This window comes from Pteropus medius, unplaced genomic scaffold (genome assembly GCF_902729225.1).
Source record: "Pteropus medius unplaced genomic scaffold, Ma_sr-lr_union100, whole genome shotgun sequence".
In the NCBI taxonomy this organism is placed as follows: Eukaryota; Metazoa; Chordata; class Mammalia; order Chiroptera; family Pteropodidae; genus Pteropus; species Pteropus medius.
This window is the reverse complement of record NW_024344377.1, coordinates 483,317-502,786: the sequence shown is the minus strand read 5'-3', so window position 1 is coordinate 502,786 and position 19,470 is coordinate 483,317. Positions and strand designations below refer to the sequence as shown.

The window sequence follows — 19,470 nt, the reverse complement described above, 5'->3', positions numbered from 1 at the left end:
TCAACAAAATTTCACATAATGGAGTGAATTTAGTTGAAATGCATAAATTTTAAGAAACACTCTAATTTGCAAACATCCTCTTGGAAATCTTACGCCCGTGCCAAAATATTTGTAAGTTGTACACATCCAACAAAATTGGCATCTCCCAGATTCTTGCGTGCTTCACGAGATCTTGCGGCTCCTGCAATATCGTGCATTTCCCCACCCACCTCACTGGCCACAGCACGTTTCCGTCCTCAGTTTACCTGTCAGCCCTCCCGCTAGACTCTAAGAGTCGTCCATCCATTCATGCATGCATCAAACATAGATTGACAGCCCGTAAGTGTCAAGGCTCTGATCTAGGGACGAGAGAGAGAGTGATGAACTAAACTCATGGGGCTGGGAGATGTAACCATAAGAAATTGCAACAACAGCAGAGTCAAAATTAGGCTCCAGAAGCTCCATAAAAAGTCCTATTTTCATCAATTCCCAATGAAACCCCAGTGATTTATGTACGCACGTAATGCTTTAAAAGCACAGCAGGATTTCAGGGCTGGAAGGGCCCCAGAGATCGTATGTCCCAGGGCCACTCCCTTTTCCAGGAGCTACCCAGGACGTGTCCTTCTCATGGGGGATCACGAGAGGGCCAGAGGCCAAGGCCAGCAGTGCCTGGGCCATGTTCCTTGCATTCCATTGGTCAGAGCAAGTCCCAGCCAATCCCCAAATGGAGTCCCCAAAGGGAGAGGCTGGAACTACAAACCCAGCCTGCCAATGACCAATCCTGCAGTGGGGGTGCTGTTCCCTCTGCCTCCTACTCATCTTCCTCTTCTTGTACCTACTGTTCCTAAGATTTAACCCAGATGCTGCCCCTCTGAGGCGCCCTCACTGGCCGGGCGCCCCTGCTTGGGCCCCCCAGAGCCTCAGCTTCCAATCAGGGTTTACCAAAACCATCTGCTCACACGCCCATCTCTCCCTGCCACTGCCCTAGCCCACTAGTTTCTCACAGCCCCCTCACTGTGGCCATCCCAAAGCCAGTCCAGCTTGCATTCTGAGCCACCACCTGTCCTGGCATTGCCTACCCCACCCCGTTGCCGGTGACAACCCCCTTTCTCAGAACTCTTGACAAGGACCTCAAGACATCTTGTGGCTTCAAGTCTGCTGGCTTCTCGAGGATTCACTGGCCCAGCCTCCTGTCCAGCAGAGGGATCAGCTACAGGCTGCCTGAAGGAACGTCCCTCGCTCCACTCAGGGCCACAGGTGGCTTCCCGGGTCCCACCCCTTAGTTACCGCTGTTGTGTAATGTAAAACCGCCCTGCTACTTTTTGGTGCTCACAGATTCTGTGGGCCAGGAATCTAAGAAGTGAGGGGATGACTCCTCTCTTATTTTCTGATATCTGGGAAGACTCGAAGGCTGTGTTGCTTTGGGCAAGATGCTTCACCTCTCTGTGCTCCGATTTCCTCATCTAAAAAGTGAGGATGACATTAATACTGAAAGGGTCACGGGGAAGAGTAAATGAATTAATGGTGTGCAAAGGGTTCAGATTTGTGCCTGGCATGTGGTAATCGCTGCATAAAATTTTATTCCTCTGATGGCTTGTTAGAATTAGCTAATTCGATTCTCGCAGTAACGCTTTGCGGCAGGTACTGCTATTCTGCCTGTTTTATGGTACTTTGCTGATCTAGTATCATTGCGGGGTGAGCAGAGGAGGCTGCCAGAGAAGGTGTGTCAAGGAGGCCGCCAGAGAGATGGAGAAGAGAACAGACAGCCCTTTGCTCCTGTAAGGGAGCAAAGTCTTTGCAAAGGCCGCCAGGTGAGCAAGAGCATGGGCTATGTAGGGAACTGCCCGTGGAGTGTGGCTGCAGCCTGGCAATCAAGGAGTGCTGGTCAGAGTGGTGAGAGGTTGGCAGAGCATGGCGAGGCCCTTGTGCCCTCCCACGGAGGAGCATTTCCGGGGTTCCTATCACATGCTAGGCCCTGTGCTATGTCTGAGAATATAAGAATGAGTCATTCCGCCCCTTCCCCGAGAGGCTCTATCAGTTGAGATGCATTTGGCGGGGACTCAGAAAACCTGAATAGCCATGTCTGAAAGGCAGTAAAGGAATTTTCCTCGCAGAACACTAAATTTGGAGCCGGGCAGTACAGGCGAATGCGGCAGCCACTGGAGGCTCCATCCTCTTCCTGTCTTTCTGCTACGCCCCATCAGCATGTGAGGCTTTAGTCCTCATGGTTGCAACATGGCTGCTGCACCTCCAGACATCACGTTCCTGTTCCAGGCTTCCTGGTCGGCCCCATTGGTGGCTTTATGGCTTAGCGTTCCCAAAAGGAAAATGGCAGGACAGCAACTGCACCTGAGCAGAGACCAGGTAAAGTGAGGACCCAGCAGACAACAGTTGGTCTAGAAGGAGGCCGCGTTGCCCCTGGCCCAGCTGCTGCACCTTCCTGTGTCAGGTGCTCTGGACAAAGTCCTGGTCATCGGTCTTCCTTCTCTCCACCTCTACGCCTGCTCAGAAATGTCCTTCTGCCTTCTGCAAGCCCTATCTTAGAATGCCTCCAGGTTACCTGCTACCCAAGAGCACTTGCTTTGGTGATAGCCCAGAAAGGCAAGCAGCCCTCCTTGGGGTGAGTGTGCACCAGCACGCGCGCGCGCGCGCACACACACACACACACCCACACAATCTACACACACACAGGCTGCGCCCCACCAGCTCCCACTCAAGACCCATCTGTAATTGCCAGGAAAGGGCAGAACATCAGAGACACATATTCCTGGCCACCAGGTCCTGCTCCCTGTGTGTGGGTCCTCCTTGGTCTGCCTGAAGCCCCTGCAGAAGCCGACTTGACAAATACCTCGCACCCCACATCCGCTGCGTGGGCACACGTGCTGGCTGCCGTCCGTGGCTGTCTTCATGGGAAGCCCAGCTCTTCCACGGGGCCTGGTTCCGTCCCGGCTCAGCAGCCACCCTGCCCCTTCTCACCCAGATAAATAAAACACACCAGCCCAAATGGCCAGCTTGCAACCAAACACCTTGATGGCTTTATCAATTTTCTTGGGAAAACTCTGTGCCCAAGGGCACGCAGGGGACCTATAAGTCCACCCCAGACTCTTCCCCAAAGGCCTTCACTCACCCCCAGAACCGCTTTTCAGTCGATAATCCAAGGCTTTCAGTTCGCTCTCTGCAGCATCATCTGAACATGAGGCAGAGGTGCTGTCAGAGGAATGAAAACAGACTGGAGCCTGCTGCTTCCAGCAGCCCCGTGGCTCCAGCACAGTTTATCTTGGGCCTGAAACATCACAAAGGAACGCAGTCCTCACTTTGCCAGGGACCGGCCTGGAGGAGCGCCGGCCTGCATGCCCTTCCTGCTGGTACCCACGCAGGCCGTGTGGGACGCGCTCAGGCCACAGACGTGCTCCCTCGGAGCAGCCCTGGCCGTCCGCTGCCATCGGAATCACGAAGCGCACACGAGCCGACGCCAGCGAGCCCAGAAGTTGGTTGAGGAGCCATTCAGACCTCCACTTGCGGGGCTGGGATCTGAAAATTCAAAACATGCCTGAGAGCTGCCATGTGCTTTTAATTTCCCCGTTACGGTAAAAACAGGGAGAAAAAAAAAAAAGACATCCAAAGCATGGATCAATGAATCCCTGAAAGAATGCTCCCCAAACAGTTCACTGTGGCCTCTTCTGGCATCGGTTTCATTTGACAGATTCATGTTGGATTATCACAGTCCATTCATGGCCATAGAAAAAGAGAGGCCCCAGGAGTCCCCAGAACTTGGTAATGAGGCAGATCGCAGTGTGGGCGGAGCACTCACCCACATTGGGGTTGCCATAACACCCCTGTTCACAGCCCAGGCTTCAGAGGGTCCAACCGTGTCTGCGAGGACAACTTGACCACAGGTAACCCCTTGGATGTGACCTTGGAACCCAGCATGGGGCCCCTCTGTGACCTGGGCAGGAAATGGACAGCAAGGACATCACAAGGATAAACGAGCAGGACGGTCTCCAATAGCAACATGGCAGCCAGAGGCAGCAGCAGTGACCACCTGAGCACCTGACATCCAGGTCCCCTCATCCAGGGTTGACCCAGGACCAGTTGCCTGTGGATTAAATAAGTTCCAGGTGTCCTATCCTGCGAGGGGTGGGGGCTGCCTCAAGATGAATGTGCTATTACAAGGATCAAGAGGAAAACCGAAAATGATGTCACCATATTGGTACTTCAAAAATCAAAGAAGGAAGCACACCCAAATCTGGGCAGCAGCTGTCTGGGCGACTGGCCCAGCGGCCACTTATGCTTTTTGCTGTTTGGTCATGGGGCTGATCTTACCTGCCTTCCTCTGCTCCCAGGGCGTCAGTAAGGGCGCGATGGGCTGCAAAACCGGAAACCCCAACTCAGGCCTGCTTAAGCGATAACGATTCATCATCCTACAAAATCGGAAGCCCGATCCCACCCGTGTGGCCCCATGAGAGGCCCTTGCACCCCTGAGAGCAACGTGCGGGAAGAAGGGGGCCTCCCTGGGTGGCGGGAACAACGGGCCACAAACTGGTGGCTTAAAACAAGAGAAGTTTATTCCCTCACGGTTCTGGAGGCCGAAAGTCCAAAATTGCTGCGTGGGCAGCACCACGCTCCCTCCCCGCCTCTCCCAGCCTCTGGGGTGGCGGGCGATGCTTAGACTGTAGCTGTATCACTCCCATCTCTGCCTCCACCTTCGCCTGCCTTCTCCTGCGTGTCTGCATCTCTGTGTCCAAACGGTCCCTCCTCTTACAAGGACCCTGGCCATCCTAGGTTTAAGGCCCAACCTCATCCTGTTTGACCTCATCTCAAACTTGGTTACAACTGCGAAGACCCTATTTCCAAATAAAGTCATATTCATAGGTTCGGGGTGGACATGAATTTGGCGGCGGGGGAAGGGTGTCCCTATTTGATCCACTACAAACCCCAAGTGAAAGAATGGACCCTATAAACCACACACGGAGACCGGGCCTGGTTTCTAGTCAGGGCCGTTTGGGGGAAGCTAAAAAGCGGGCACGGTCCCCTGTTCTGCTGTGTGAGGGGAACGCACCACGAGGGTGTCCCCCTCCGTGCCCGCCCCCACCACCCAGCGGGACCCTTCCCCCCCTCTCCCCGCTTCTCCAAGCCGTGTTTCCTTCGCCCACTGCTCCACCTGACTCCGTGGAATGATGGCAACCAGGCCTCTCGTCGGCTGCGCGTCAGGCGGGCTTTGCTTCAAGCTCCGGTTTTCGTGCTCAGCCTTCACATCCCGTCAGGCTGCAGGGAGGTGAACCCCTCACCACCTAAAATTGGAAAAAGCAGCTGAAACCGCCTTGAGGCGAAACTGCGAGGCGGGCTCAGTCCAGCCGGGCGGGCTCAGTCCAGCCGGGCGGGCTCAGCCGTTCTGCTCGGCACACGGTCTCCCGTCTCCGCCCCGGCTCCAGCGTTTGTGAGTAATTTACTTAACTTCCCGTCCTCTGTCTCTGTCTCTATCAAGGGAAAGGGGTGCATACAGCAGGGGACCATGGGGTAAACGGCCTGCTACAGAGCCTGGCATATAAAACGCCCAGTCCCGGGAACTGCCAGCTAGTCATTCTGCTGCACGGAGACGGGACACAGAAGGAAGCCATAACTCATGACAGGGTCGACGGTGCCTGGCTTTAAGTGCGACCCACCTCGGGAAGAGTTGCATTTTAAATGAAGAAGGCCTTGGATGGGTGACATTTCCAGTTGCAGAGGCAGCAGCCCTGTGGTTGGAAACAGGGAACTGAGGGGCTGTCCCCAAACGAAGCCATCCTGAGAGGGGACTGCCAGGCTGGGCCTCAGAGACCAGGCAGTGCCTGCCCAGTTCAGCTCAGCACTCAGAGAACAGGGCGTGACAGCGTCCGTAGCTCGAAGCCCCACTTCTGAAGGTGTGAGGCTGCCGGTGCAAACTCTAGCCTCACCAGAGAGTCCACGGGGCCCTCGATAGCTCCAGCAGGGAGCCAAAAGTCCCCTCTCCCCAGCCCATGGCCTAACTGCTCCTCCCACCATGGCTGGTTCCAGACACTTACATGCTGGCGTGAGGGCAGGAGCCCATGCCTGGAACCACCCAATGCAGTCGAGAACAAAAAGAGCCAAGGTGAAGGATGGAGTCGGGGAGAGACTCGGAGCTAAGATCTATTCAGAGAAACAAGCATCATCGGATAATCACCATCACCATCACCATCACCATCACCATCACCATCATCATTACTATCATCATCATCTATGATCATTGAATTTTTATCAGGAATAAGGCTCTGTGCTTTAATGACATTGTTTAATTTAATCTCCAAAACTACCCTGTGAGGTCAGCATTATCACTGCCATTTTACAGATGAGGAAATTAAGGCTCAAAGATGGTAAATCAAGCTCCCAAAGCCACCAGGCAGCGGGTAGTCCAGGACTCCGAGCCAGATTTGCCTGACTCCAGAGCATATGGTCTGAACCATGATGGCTTACTGCCTCCTCAAGGTCCATCAGTAATTATGGAAGCAGATGGACCAGGAGCTGAGTGATTACTCCGAAGATTCCAGAAATCTCTTTGGCTCTTCTTGGCCACATGCCGACTTTCTGCGGTATAGGCAGATCAGACTGGGATCCTGTCTCTGAACAATAGTTACGCAGAAGAGATAACACCCACCTTTTCCATGTTTCCCATGTAAAATGAAGTCACTTTGAGCCCCAGCTCAGCACTAAAATACATCTAAACAAAAAGAAATGCACCTCCAATAAACCTGGAAAAGGAATGAAGGCCTTGAATGAATGTCTTGCCTGAAGGAGGACTTACATCAGACGACACTCGAGATTTCTTTAAAACATTTTCTATTCTTTCCTCGAATATCTCACACAGCAGAACCCGCTCTCCAGCCAATCTCCCCTCCTCCCTCTCTCTCCACACGCCCACCGCCTGCCCTCGGGTCCATGGCCTCCTGCCCGCCTGATCGCCCGTCTCTCTTCCTCTGCGGGTAGCGATCCACTCTCTTCCCCTGGCTTCTTCCCTGTGACTTCTGGATCCTCCGCCTCGCTCCCCGGGGAGAAGCCCAGGCATTCAGGGGCTGCGGACAAAGGTGGGGTGAGAAGGGTGCACAGATCACATCCTCCGTAACTCCATCTCGATCGGATCAGAGAGCAGCGGCTCAGAGAGGCCAACCACAGCCGGAAGGAGGCAAAGTGAGCAGTTCCCCATCTCCGGGCCTCGGCCCCCCTGACAAAACAAAGGGGAGTCCAGGTGACCCCAGCGCTCCTCTGCTGATAATGCAGGCATGTGGGGGAGGTGTTAGCGTGTGGAGACAGGGACCTGGACTTGTGAGAACCTGACCCTACTGCTCACCAGCTGTGGCAGCTCAGGAAAGCCAGGGTTCCCCCCAGAGCCTCAGACTTCCCTTCCGCCGTGGGGATGTTGGGGCAGAAGCCTTTAACTAGATGCTGGGGTGCCTTCCTGCTCTAATTTTGAAAAATCTGTCTGTTGTTCTACAACTCTGAGGTCCCTCTATTCCCCAAACTTCTAGTGGCTAATGTGTTTCTCCAGCTTTCTGCCCTGTTAGAAAGAAAAGAAAAAAAAATTAAAATCCTGCTACTGTGGAAAGAAACAGCACAGGATTTGAGCATCTTGTGTATTTCCAGAAGCCAAATACCCTTCCTTAAGAAAGAATTCCTTTCCCAGACAGTCTCCTGACAGTTCCTTGAAGCTAAAATTCACAATGAGTTTTCTCCTCCAAGCATCCTGACATCTTGTCTGAGAAGGAAACAAGTTTTTAGAAAGAAAAAGCCTCAGGCAACATTTTTTATTTTTCGGGGCTCTGTTTTGAACATGCAGATTTTAATCTTTCTGAACCTAAAGCCCAGAATCCAGAGAAGAACAGGGAAGATCTAACCCTAAGAACGATGAGCCACGTGCAAACGTCCCCTGCATCCCACAGCGATCAGCTGGGAACCCGTTAGAAACCCCCACTGTATGTTTCTGCAGCAGGATGGGGAGAAGGAAGAAGGAGTTGTGGGGTGTGGAAAGCTTTGCCTCGCTTTTAAATAAAACTAAGATTTCATTGTCCCTAGCTCTAAGAGGCACGAATGCACAAATACCACCCAGAAAACGAATCTCCAGAAGAATCTCCAGTTCTTACAGGGGTCTGTAATTCTCTCTCGCACAGTGGTCACTGTTTCTTGCCATTTATGTGCACACAGATGGCTTGGATATCTTTTTTCAACCTATATTTTGATCTAGGAGATTTGGGGTAGGGCCTGAGAGTTTGAATTTCTAACAAGCTTCCGGGTGACATGAGATCACACTGTGAGTAGCGAGGGCTCAGACAATAAAAGGCATTTCATCCTATCACAAAGCGCCCCGTGTCTGGAGGTGGGCAGACACAGGGCGGTGTGTGTCAGCATGCTTCATCGGCGTCTGCGATTCTCCTGGGAGTAGTTTTTCCTCACATGAGGGATTCCTGACCGGAAGCAGAAGGCGGCTTTTCCCCTGTGTCTGTTCCTTTTACTAGGAAGGGAACTATTTCCTCAGAAGCCACCTAAGAGATGTCTCCTAATATCTCGCTGGCCAGCACTCTGTCTCATGGCCACACGGGCTGCAAGGGAGCCTGGGAGGTGAGCATCTGGTAAAAGGGAATGGGGAGACCATGGCAGACACTTGTAGCAGGCAAGAAAAGGGAATGGCTGCCGAACGACTGGCCAGCAATGTCTGTCATAGCCATCTTTCAAATGCTTGAGGCCGCCCCTATATTTCCTGTCTAGCTGGGCCAGTGGAAAGAGACAGGGATCCTGCTGGATTTTCAACATGGTGGCAGTGGGAGGCCACCCGGGGTCTCATCTGGCCCAGCCCAAGCACCAGCCCTTGTCATCAGGCAGCCTGGGGCCAGCGCCTGCAACACGCCCAGGCTCCCCTCTGCCTCCTCTGCGGGCGCAAACGCATCGTGTTTCCTGGTATCCTGGATACCGCATCAGGGACGTAAAGCCGAGAAGTGCATCCGCTGGGCCAACCGTGAGCGATGCCAGCGAAACTCATCCGCAGCCCTCCAGAGCGCTAAGTGCTGGGAACCAAGGTATCACTTTTTCCAGGAGCAATACGCTGCCCCTTAGAAAAAAAAAGGTTACCATGGTGACATTTTCTACCTGGGCCTGCCTCCCAAAGGGTGAGGTTAGAAACAGGACCCGCGGGTTTCAGCCAAGCCAGCAAAGCAGCGCGCGGAGCAGGGCTCCGTGCACGAGGACAGGGAGGTTCAGAAAGTCTCTCTTATTGGTGTCTTGGGGGGCTTGGACCTTCGGGTCACATGGAGGCCCCTGGTGAGGCAATGTGGCAGGGTCCAGCTTTGCGGTCAGACCTGGGTCCCCAGGAAGTTGGCTGGCAAAGGAGTTTCCACGTCGGAGAAGCACCTCACATTAAGCTTGCCCATCTCTGAACTAAACGCTGTGGGTGCTGGTTTTAATGGCAGCGCCCAGTGGTCAGGCTGAGTCCCCCATTTCCAAGTTCGGGGGGAACCTCGACATCCACCTTGTAGGTCACGGGCTTTTCTTCCTTAACTTCCAGCATTTAAAGCCAACACTGAATTTTTAGAGGGGAGGGTGGGGAGCAGCAGCACACACCTGTTTAGGGTGATGGATTAGACCAAGGTACCCACACTGGTGGGTACAGCACAGGTGGTGGTCATGTCCTCAAAGCCACAAGATGAGCCCGGTTCTTCCATGTGGAGCATCTGTGGCCGCCATGATGAGTGTCTTAGTTTGTTAGCTCTGCCAAAACTAAGTACCACCCACCCGGTGGCTTAAAACAACAGAACCGGGTTGTGTCCCAGTTCTGGAGGACGGAAGTCCAGAATCGGAGTGTGGGCAGGGCCGCGCTCCCCCGAAGGCCCTGGGGGAGGATCCCGACTGCCCGTTCGGTGTCTGGCGGTTGCTGTCATCCTTGGCGTTCCTCTGCAGGCAGCTAGAGCACTTCAGTCTCTGCATCTATCATCACGTGCCCTTCTCCAACCGTGTGTCTATGTTTCTGGGTCTCTTCTCTTCGCCTTATAGGTCACTTGTCTTGGGCAGGCGGCTTAGCCTCGGAGCCTTATCTGAGATGAGAATAAAAGCAGGCAGATTATGTAAACCTGGAATCAACACACATGAGGGTGTCTGGAAAAAATGTGAAAGAATTTGAAATAGGCAGACAAGATTACTGGGTGTCCAGCCCAGAACACCCAGGGTGTCTGATTTCCTAGCGGCCAGTACCTCTCCCTGTCTTTGAGCTGTCTGACAAGTCTGTAAGTTGTAAAGAACTTATAAAAATGCAGATGGTGCTCGTCCACAGCAGCGCAAGCGAATTTTGTTGGGAGAATGCCACCGACTGTTCCCCGTGGCCGTTGACAGGTTTCGCATCGATCTGTGGGTCCTTCTCAGCGTCCCTGTTTGTCTCTACGTGTGTCCTTCGAATTTTCCTTTGAACCGGTTGTAACATACGATTGGTTTCCTCATTAAATGATGAGTAAGACAGACTTGACATGTGCTTGTTTCATATTTTCTGAGAGTCATGGTTTTAACCTTTATGAAATTATCTTAACGGGGCATTAGGACAAAACATTTGAACGTACAAGTTCCCGCAAAGTTGGGAAATGTATGCTTGTAAATGACAGTAGTAATAATTAATAATAATATCATGATGTGACACTCCAGGGATCCTTGTCACTCAAACACAGCCTCAGAAAGGATTTGCCTCTTCGGGATGTGATGAGCAAGAGGCAAATCCTCAGGTAGCCAGCAGGCTGCAGGAAGTCCAAACAGAGGGCTGCGTTTCAGCTCCATAAAGTACAGAGTGATGAGGTTAGGTCTGAAAAATAACAAACAGGATCATAAAAGCATCACTGCGCCGTATGGTCGAGCCACGTGCATGCTAATGGGCTGGAGCCAGGTTACTGAGATGTTGCTGACAGCCCGGTGGGTGGAGGTCCAGAGCTGTGTCCGCGCAGGGACTGTCCAGCGTGACGCGTCTATCTCCACAGACAGGCACAGCCCGCCTCAGGCCTGGAGGGATTCCACCCTTGTCCTCTCTTCCTAGTCTGGGGAGACAGATCCCCGGCTGCCCCACAGAGTAGGAGAGTCTGTGCATCGATGGCTCAAAAAAGGCATTTCTGTCTCCAGAGCTGAGGCTGGGACATATCCTTTGTAGAATTCTGATGAAAGAAGCCCATCGCCTTGGCCACCTGCTGCCGCTTCTTCCTGGGGCCATCTTGTAATGCTCCACAGCTTGGGACAGGATGTGCCAGCCCTGTGAGGTTAATGTCAGGAACTCTTTGTCCGTGAGATTGTGCAAAGAACCCAGGCTTGAGCGTGAGACTGACTTGGGCTCGAATCCCAACTCTCTTACTTGCCTGCTATGTGACCTCAAAGGAGGTGCTCGATCCAGTGTCCTCGGAGCATAGAAGGAGAATAACGGTAGCGTGTACCTAGCGGGTGCTGACGTTTACCTGGGAACATAGGAAGCATGCTGGAAACGGCGCCTGGTACAGACAGACGTTACCTAAATGTGAATCCCCCACCTGCTCCTTCTGTAGAGCAGAAACAGAAGGTCTTACCTAGGCTCTCAAGCACTAGACGAGATCGTGCTGTGATTCAACTCCAGCTCCGACACGGACTCGCTCATTTCTGCTCTCTGGGTCTTTAAAATAAGGAACCGCGAACCAGGCACGAGGCCCACGCGTTTGACGTTGCCACGTTTCAGGACCTGGGAAAACTGAGGTGCTTTCCTAAGACGTGGCTGCAAAATTTCAGCAAAACACTCTCTTCCCCTTGACACTCACCAGACAGATGCCTTTCAGCTGGACAAGAATTTCTGGATGGGGCAAAGCAAATCTAAGGATGGCTCCTCAGAGTTATTTGCAGAATCTTCTGTAACCCCCACAGCTCTTTGAAAACCAGACCTCTCTGCTGCATTTCCAACACACCGCCAGCGAAAGGAGAAGCGACAGCCCTTCTTTCCCTCGTTGTGATGCTCGGCCATTCTCAGGCATCCGAGGCCAGGGCCTGGGCTCCCCGGAGCAGGCGCAGGGGCTCGGCTGTCCCTGAGGAGCTGGCCAGTCGCAGGTCGGCATGGGCAGCTGGCCTGTTATTCAAGGTGATGGAATTCTCTGGCCTGGAAAGCTCACTGTGTCCGTGAAGGAATCAGCCTCCCCGTCTCTGCCAAATGATGAAAATATTAAGTGAAAAACAGGGCTGGGAATCAAGGGAAGCTGGGGGCAAACGTGTCCTTAAATAACCCCTTAAATAACTGTACCTCCAGTAACTCGTTCACCCTGAACTTCTGGTAGCAGCATCAACTTCGGGAACGGCCCTGGGGAGGGATTTCTTTCCCTCCCCTATGAAGACCACACTTTTTCTTGGAAAACATCTTCCCCCTTGATGACTATTCCAAGAACGCAGGGAGAGTTCAGGAACTTATGCCTCCGGACTGAACGGTGCTGATGCGCACGCGTCAACAGCTAGGCAGACTCGTCAATGTGCTCCCGACGTGGAATCTAAAGCACAGAAGGGATGTTTTTAAAGTTGCCTTCTCCTGAAAAGGTCCCCCTCCAGAGCTGTTTCAAGCGCGTCTGAAATGACTTCATTAACCGTAACCCACATGCCTCCCTGCCTCTGAGGAGCTGGGTAAGATCGGCACTGACCTTCTTCTGAGGTCATAGAAGTCCACAGCTCTGGGAGAGCAGGGAGGTTACACTGATGCCCTCAGGGTCGCCTCTGACCCCGTTCCTGCGCCTCCTCCCCCCTCCTCCTACACACGCCCCCTTGCTCATGGAGCCAAGTCACACTCACACTCTGTAGTTTCTACACACACACACACGCACGCACATGTACACACGTGCGCATACACACAGGCACACACATACACACACACACATACCACTCATGTGGCATCTACGTGTTTGTGGGTTTTAACGGGGTAACTGGAGGCAGGTCGGGGGGAGGCCGAGGCAGAGATCGTACCTGTTCGCCATGACAGGCTCCCTCCCTCTGGGCACACAGACTACATTCCCAGCTTCCCTGGTGGGTGTGGCCATGTGACAAGTTCTAGCCAACGGAAGGGGAGCAGGAGTAAATTGCCACATTCTATGCATATAACAGAATATCCTTCAGCAATGAGAAGGAACAAACTACTGACCCATGTTACATCAGCGTGAACATCAAAAACGTGATGCTCAGTGACAGAAGTCAGACACAAGAGAGCACATATTGGACGATTTCATTCATGTCCAAAACAGGCAAATCTATGGAGGTGGACAATAGATTGGTGATTCCCCATGGGATAGGAACAGGGATGGATAGCAAAGGCACACAAGGAATCTTACTTGGAGGAGGAAAATGTTCTAAAGTTGATGAAAATCACTGAATCTTACCCCTGAAATGGATAAACTTTATATTTGAAATATAGCTCAACCAAGTTGTTTAAAAAAAGAGGTGCGTGCGCCGTTGCCAGGACTGCTCTGTGAAAACCGCCCACGCGCTCTCCTCCAGGCCCTCTCCCTTCGTGCCGACTGAGGCGAACAAAGAAGGAGATGAGGCAGAAGGACCCTGGGTCCCCGAGTGACTGCATGGAGCAGAGCCGACCTCCAGGCTGTTCTAGGAGCGAGAATCGACCGGCCCTGCATTACAGCCCCTGGCCCGCATTCCGGGGCCACCGCGTGAGTTTCCACTGCGATCACATCCTGGCTCTTCGGTCTCGCCACCACCAGAATCGTGTTCCTTGGCCGGAAGCTCTTTCATCTTCCCCACACCTGAGCGGGTGCTCTCTTCCTCTCCGCCCTCCCTCCCTCTGCCTCACCCCTACCTTTCGATTCATCCTCAAGAATTCCAGATTCTTCTCTGTTATGTATAACGTAGCTGTCAGCAGAGACCAAGCATGACAAGTTGTTTTCAGGGTTGCCCTGGGAGAGGGAAAGGAGGCGAGGGAACTGTGAGCATCGTGGGGGGCGGGGGGCGGGAGGTGCTAAGCTGTGGGGTGAAGCGGGTAGGAAGGCCATAGCGTCAGGCTCTATCAGACTCTGCTGGAGCTGTCCAGGCGGAGCCGAGAACGCTTCTCTCCATGCACTAACCGGGGAGGGATGCAGCAGACTGGGCCTGGGCACACCTTTCTCTATCTCAAGCATCCGAGTTTCCCTAGAAGCAAGGTGGCGTGAGGGCAGTAGGACTCGAGAACATTCTTCGAATCATAAAAGGAAAAAAGGTATTGAATGTTGGCATGAAAGAGCTACCAAAACAAAGAAATATTTTGAAGTGTGCGTATTATCTACGACAAGTAAAATTATTTTCGAGCGTCGCTGAAACTGTGGGGGAGAAAAATCTTGGAAAGTTTCTGTGGCATAAGCAATGACAAATGGGAGCTAATCTGACAGGTCCCATTGTTACTCACGGCAGGTGTTTACAGCGGTTTGGGCATTTTCGTCATTCGGTGTACTGCGCTGCCACAGTCAGGCTCCAAACCTGCAGAGCCCACCCCTGCAAACGGCACGCCTTCCTCTCCCGTCTCCCCGGCACGGCCACGGAGCCCCCCTCGTCAGCCTCCCTCGATCGCCGCGGCTCCCTCTGGGCTGCTCCTCCTGCCTCCTCTCTCCCTCCAACGCACTCCTTACGGCCGATGTGACCTTTCAACCCACGTCCACGACCATGTTGCTCTCCTTACAACCCTTGCCACCAGGATGAAGCTCGTTTACCTTAGTGAGGCAGGGTCACACTGTCCGGTCACCTGGGTTGCACGTCGCACAGGTTAGGGGTGCACTCAGCCCACGCATCTGCACCCCACGGTCCTAAGAGTAACGTGGGGAGACCCTCAAGGTCTTCAAATCCCAACTCTCTCTGGCCTCAGCTGTCACCATCTTCGATAGGCACGTTCTGTCTAACCACTTAGAACCCCCAGTCATGAGACCATGTGCCTCCAGACCTTTCCGCTTTCTGCTCCTTCAGCCTGGTACTCCTCCCACCTCCCTTCCATACCTGAGTATTCCGCGTTCCCCCAGTCTTTCTCACCCCATCCTCTCTGCTCCTCCCTCATGCAGGCACCCCGGGTATTCATATCAAAGCACAGGCCTGCCTCGCACTGTCTCTTTGTGAGATGCTTCAGGAGATGTGAGGTGAGGTTTGGGCCGTCCTGGCAGAGCCGGAAGCCAAATCTAAAATGGTTCTACCTCATCCAGGAGGACAGCAAAGAGGGAAATGCTAAGCGAAGCCAGAAGGAAACTGAGGCCAGGACAAGGGCCTTGGGGCAGACAGACCAAAAGCCAAGGTCGGCACTGGGAAACTGGAGGATGAAAATATTCACTGTCCCCTTCCCCTCTCAGCTTCACGTCCTCATCTCATTCCAGCCTTTCCAGGACACGACTACCTACCCCTGGTCACCCAGGACCAGCAACACACCTGCTGATTCAGCCTTGGAAAAGTGCCCTGGGAGAGGCGGGCGGGGTGGCAAGGGGGAATATGGACAAGTCAATGCGGACGGAGCGGTGGCCCGCGGGAGACGCTGCAGGCCTGGGATCTGGCCCAGTGAGGCCAATATAATATAAAACAACATTAACGGGGCCAAAAGAACCACGATGCCCACATAGTTTAACGCCCCTGAAATGAGGTGCAGGACCCCACCTCAGCCAGAGACACAGCAATCTCTCCTAAAACCACGGAGCGCTTGACCCACAGGGAGAGAGCGTCCTAGTTTACCTATGAGAGATAATGAAACCACATAATCGTGGAGATTAAAATGCAGTCGTAGAGGTCAGCCAGAGCCACCGAATCTTCCACTGGAATGATGAAAATCCTCCAAATGGATCTTCCATACAAACAGAAGCTCGGGTGTTGCATTCTTTCTAAGGGAGAGCTCTTTCTTTCTGTGTCCACACAGCAAGTACCTGCCTTGAGAATCAGGACTGGAAGGCACTGTGGGGCGGGTCACAGCACCCCAGGTGTGGGTGTGTGGGGTGAAGGGTGTGCAGAGGGCCCCCAGAACAACAGTGACAACCTCTTCCTTAGAATTTTTTATTTTATTTTATTTTTTTTAACAAAATGGCTGAGTTAAAGCTCTGTTCTATACTGGATTTCAATCTTGTGTTTCTTTTTTTCTTTTCCTATAAATGAGAAACACACCACAGAGGAGGCATTTTGTTATGTCTATTAAATGCAGACACACCCGGAGAAAACAAATGAAAAGGCAGACATAACACAAGCTCGTGCATCAGTGCTCGCATGCATATGCATCAGCTCATGGTCCCTTAAAATAAGCCCGTTTCCACGGTCTTTCATTATGCAGAGAGGGGAGTATTTCCCAAACACTTTCTCAGTCAAGAGAAGCGGCTCTGGCAGAGACCTTACTGCGAGCCCCTCCCCTCCCTGCCTGCTCTCCTTTCTGTGTGAGCTCACGGGTTCTTCCCTGCTGGCATTTTGTTACTCACCTGTTGGAAGTGTAGGGATTCAGAACAAGCCTCCCCAAAATGTGACACTTTGGCATGTGGATTATGTTGAGCCAAAAGCAATTGAGACCCAACCGACTCAAGAAAAACTTTTCTCTCTCCCTTAACTGCCTAAAAGGATTTAGATAGAGGGCCTGGCTCAGAAAGAGAGCCATTCCCAGGTAACTTTTTAGCTGAAAGACCTGTGTGGCAGGGCAAACATCTGCTCTTCCAACTGGTGCAATGAATGACTAAGTAAATAGTGCCCACACTTCTCTCTCCCAGTTTCACTCTGTTTGCGCTCCAGCTCGAGAGGGGCACAGGTCCAGATTGGACAAAGGGAGGGTAGCGGGCAGGATGGCTGCTCTGAGAAAGTCTGACCCCCGAACCACATACCTGGCCCCACTGATGTGGAAATTGGGGAGGGGCGGGAGGAGGGGGCCCCAGCAATCCCCCTTCAGAAGGGCTTTGAGCGACCATCTCCTTTGCCTACCTCCTAGGGTTCTGCCCAACAAAGCAAGCCATGGGCGCCAGCACAGGGCCCCTCCACTGGCCATCGACACTTTCTCCAAAAGCCAGGTACTCACAGAGCCCCTCAGCCTGGCCCAGGCTCCTGAGCCCCACTCGGCAGGAAGCAGGGAGACCCCCATCCACCCTTCACAGGCTCCTTCCTTGCCCTGAGGATGGTGAATTAGGACAGCTGCCTCTCAAAGGCATGGAAATGCCTTGTTCTTTTTTCATGAAACAAAACAGATGAAAAAAAGAAAACTCAAAAAGAAATGTTTGAAAATAATGACTCTTTTTCTTAAAAAAAAATGCTCATTAAAAAAAAAAAAGCAATATAAAAAGGACCGAAAGATCCTTTCAAAGTTACAGGAGGAAAAGAGCGTAAAAACGGTAAGAACTCGAGGTGACTGTTTTGATGCGCCGGTACCATATGTGTCAGGTTTGACTGCAATGCAAGGGGAGGAAACATCGCCTTCCCTCCCCTCCCCTTCAGATCTGGTTGCTGGCACCTTACTCACGCTGGCCGGCTCTACAGCACCTCCCCTTTGGTCTGAATCGTCATGCCCAGACAGGTCGAGTCTGAATTCCAGAAGAGAACGGGCTCTGTGCTCACCACCAGCCCTCTCAGCTCTGTCCTTGTGTCTGAGGTCTGCGGTCAGATTCCTCCGCGTTCTGTCGAAACAGGCTTTCAGGATCTGCCTGCCACATGCTTACAGACATCTGCTGACTTTTATATCCTGGGGACCGCTGGGTCACATTTCCTTACGGTAGACCGGGCTGCCATCCCCAGGCGTGGGATGCTTGTGGGCTGTTTTGGTCCTATTTCGTCTCGTTGGGCTTTGTTGTTTACAGGATTCCACCTTTGCCACAATGTTTCCGTAGCTCAACGTGGTTCTGTTTCAGCACTGACCGCTCTCTGTGTTTTGTTTGTTTGTTTGTTTGTTTGTTTTTCTGGGATACAGTGTACTTTGTTGCATAGAAGATTCGAGTCCTTTCTCTGTAAAGTTTACCTCTGGCGTTTCCTGGAATGACCTCGTCGTTCCATCCCTCCGTCCCATCTTCAGGAACCCGAAGCAGCCTTCCTGCCTTCTCTGTTTGTGCGGGTTTGTTCTGCACGATTTTGTCACACTTGTGTGTTTTCAGGTCTCTGTGGCTTCGAATGTGGTTTCTGTCTCTGTGATCTGTTATTTTTCTCTTCTGCTTGTTCCTAAGCTCTGTCAACTTGCCTTTCATCTCTCTCTGTTGTCACAGGGCCTCTTCCTTGAAACCGAGATGGATGTCAGCTGAGCTCAGCTTTTTCAGTCCATTGTGTCTGGTTTCTTTGGGTCCCGGGGAACTCAGCTGCTCTTTTCCTCTCCTTGTCTGAGCAACCTCCTTTCAGAGGCAGCTCATTCATCTGACTTCTCCTTAGATTCCTTTCCTCCTTGGTTGCTTCCTGGCTGTACCTACGCGTAGGTTTTACGCTGGTTCCTTTCTGTTTATCACTCAGTTTAAGTGGACTCGGCTACTGCCTAAGAAAAATAGGATGGGCAGGTGCAAACATCATAAAAATCATCTAATCAAGTCCAGCTTTCCCTTGGGGCCATGACTCCCCCCAGATCTGCACCCCAGAAGGAGCGGAAGGGTGGCCACAGAGATAAAATGGCAAGCCGACTGTTGCTTCCTCCTCTGGCTCCAGCTCCCGGGGCCCTGGCTGGGTGTCACTGAGTTAGGACACCAGGGGAGGCAACCACAAATGGGCTTGCAGGACGGTTCGGGATGCTGTTTGGCCCACTGACTTGTCATGCTTACTTTTCACTTAGAGAAGGTATTGCAATAACAGTTGAATATAAGAATTATCTCTTTGATAATTTTCTTCTTTCCATTTTCTTTGCTTTTCTCTTTCTGGCTTTCTTCTGACGATATTAGAATTTCTGATCGTCTTATCTTTTCTCTCTTATTTTACCTTTCTCTTTTCTCCTAATTTCTTCTGACTCATCTGTGGATTTTCTAAACCCATGCTATCATATTTTTAATCTGCAAGGATTCACCTTGGAGTTCTGCACTGGAAGGTACAGTGTGGCCATAGCCTCCCCTCCCTCCCCTCCCCTCTCATGCACACATATGTTCAACCCCCACCCTGCAAATAGCTCCCCTTGCTCATGCCGTGGTCCTAGAGGTGCTCCTCCAGCCACGTGGCCCACCCAGGGGAAACAGACCAACCAGCATGGGCCCTGGGAGTCCCTTGAGGCCATTTGAATGGGGCTTCCACGGTTCCAGGAACTGGAGCCTCAACGGGAAGGAAGGCGGCAGGGGCTCCAGATGGGCATATCAACCTGGATTCTGGACACTCTGGGAGTGAGCATGGCCAGAGAAAGGCGACGCAGAAGGACTGAGAGAGTGGGCTGGCTCACGGCATCTTAGAAAACTTTCAGATCCCACCTGTGGCTGGGACGACAGAGAAAATACTCCCGGCTCAAAGAAACAAACTTTCACAAAGATCTCATAGGTTCAGTTTTATAGCATCTTCTGAACCCCTCTCAATTTGTCCCCCCATCTTCCGGGGACAGAAACAAGGAGGCAG

The 19,470-nt window shown here is 52.5% G+C and overlaps 2 long non-coding RNA genes across 3 annotated transcripts in view; both read right to left on the bottom strand.

Moving 5' to 3' along the window:
* Positions 1-4,302: 4,302 nt before the first annotated feature.
* LOC120608836 (uncharacterized) lies at positions 4,303-10,155 on the bottom strand. Its single transcript, XR_005654529.1, has 5 exons — positions 6,632-10,155; positions 6,021-6,126; positions 5,643-5,714; positions 5,141-5,270; positions 4,303-4,345 (listed from the first exon to the last, which is right to left on the bottom strand). It is a non-coding gene; the product is annotated as an uncharacterized LOC120608836 (long non-coding RNA).
* A 775-nt stretch (positions 10,156-10,930) lies between these two features.
* Positions 10,931-19,470, bottom strand: part of LOC120608837 (uncharacterized) — a 17,280-nt gene continuing 8,740 nt past the window's right edge. For both annotated transcript variants that reach the window (XR_005654531.1, XR_005654530.1), the window contains exons 2-5: positions 13,796-13,892; positions 12,248-12,488; positions 11,550-12,150; positions 10,931-11,441 (exon numbers count right to left, since the gene is read on the bottom strand). This is a non-coding gene — a long non-coding RNA (uncharacterized LOC120608837). The remainder of the gene's footprint in view (positions 11,442-11,549; positions 12,151-12,247; positions 12,489-13,795; positions 13,893-19,470) is intronic.